Source organism: Phyllobates terribilis, unplaced genomic scaffold (assembly GCF_046119375.1).
Source record: "Phyllobates terribilis strain yellow unplaced genomic scaffold, ASM4611937v1 Scaffold_5__5_contigs__length_657084704, whole genome shotgun sequence".
NCBI lineage: Eukaryota > Metazoa > Chordata > Amphibia > Anura > Dendrobatidae > Phyllobates > Phyllobates terribilis.
Window position 1 is genome coordinate 16,875,345 of NW_027362765.1, and position 917 is coordinate 16,876,261.

The following is a 917-nucleotide window of genomic DNA, read 5'->3' on the forward strand; positions in this document are numbered from 1 at the left end:
GATCATTCCTAAGGCATCAAAAGGTGTCAATAGAAGACCGTTCTGGGGCTAGGGGGGATAAAGAAAATGCCCAAGTCTGAGGGCTCCCTTGCAGTAGGGACATAATTATTCCTACCCGATAGAACTCAACCCTTGGAGACCGAGGTCATCAGATAAAAATAGTCTACAGCTCTACCTGAATACCCTCAAAATGTATCAGGAAGTGCCACTACTGGTTCGTGAGAGACCAACTGCATGTCAGAAGGTACCAAAGTCATAACTATAGTTGGTAGTGGAGAGCTTTGGGAAGAAACCATATTACTAGAGAACTTGGACAGTGAAGATTCTAGCTTCTGGTGCTCCCTGGCCAGATCCTGGACCATCTGTGTCAGATTCGCCACCTGATAACAGGGTGCAGGAAATGGACCAATTGATGGGGAAAGAAAAAGTATACGCCAGAAGTAATGTGACACTAGACACTACTCACGGACAGGCCGTGAGGCAGGGTAGTCAAATGTTTCAGCGTCAGATACCAAGAGAGCATGTAGTAAACTGAAAGGAAAAGACATAGGCAAAGTCAGGTCATTATCCGAAGTCAGAATACCAGGAAGATAGCGGATCAGTGCAAAAGGGGCTAGGCAAATGGTCAGAATGAGGTCTAAGCTCAGGCAACAAATAGAGCAAATAAATACCAGGCAAACCACTGAGCAGATGCTAATCTGTCACATCTGGGACTGACAGCTCAGCTAAGTAGCTGGGTAATCATCTGGAACAGGGAACACCTGAAAGTCAGCACCTTCTAGACTCAGAATGGACAGCTGAGATGTCCATCAAAACACCGACAGCTCAACACACCCCTACACCAGATTGGACTACTAAGCCGTCAGTCACCGCGACCAAAACACACTGAGCAGAGGAATAGTGACACACTGATGTTT